Source organism: Poecilia latipinna, unplaced genomic scaffold, assembly GCF_001443285.1.
Source record: "Poecilia latipinna isolate Pla-1442-1.1 unplaced genomic scaffold, P_latipinna-1.0 Scaffold58, whole genome shotgun sequence".
NCBI lineage: Eukaryota > Metazoa > Chordata > Actinopteri > Cyprinodontiformes > Poeciliidae > Poecilia > Poecilia latipinna.
In genome coordinates, this window is record NW_015112674.1 from 492,520 (window position 1) to 493,352 (window position 833).

The following is an 833-nucleotide window of genomic DNA, read 5'->3' on the forward strand; positions in this document are numbered from 1 at the left end:
AGTCGATCTCGGCATTAGGTGACAAACTGAACGCCGCCAGGAAGCTGAGACCAGCAGGTCCTCCGACTGGCTTAAAACGCTCGTAACTTTATTAAAGCACAACAACACAAAAATCAACGTATGTGCTCAAATTAATGACCCAACAACAATAATCTCAGTGATTATTGTTTCAACAAAGTGTTGCGCAATTCTGTGCGTTACGGTTCCATTATCAAAATAATGAGCAGAGCAGGAGTTTAAAATTAACTCATCAACCACCGCTGTGTTCATGAGCGCTTATTAATGATCGCAAAATAAATATCAAGCCTGCAAACCTAATATCATAACGGAGTGAATGTTATGTTTTTAATGTAATAAGTGCTCGGCTCGAGGAGCGAGCGGTTGCCATGGCAACGGGTGTGCTTAGATGACAAGGAGAGACGGAGAGTAAAAAGGTGCGAGTGGTTTTGAATTGATCACCTGTTCGGGTTGTTTCACTTTTGTTTACCTTTGTCTTTGGCGCATCACAGCCGCCGTAGTTTCTGAACGTTCAATAAACGACAACCTTGGACTAATTATCTCGTTCTTTGTGAATACGTCATTTACAACAAACATCAAACACGGTAAATATGTTTCATTAACAAATGGCTTCTACCGCGATGATTATGTGAAATTAAATTAATTGTCTAATATAAAAAATAGTTTGGTGCTGTCGGGTTCAGTCTGAGAGGGTTTTCCTTTATCAAAAAAAAAAAAAGCCTCTTATTTAGTGGAAATATTGATGAGACTTTCTCCAAAATGATAAACTTGTTCAACCTTTATAGCTCCACTGTTGAAGATGAGGCTCTAACATT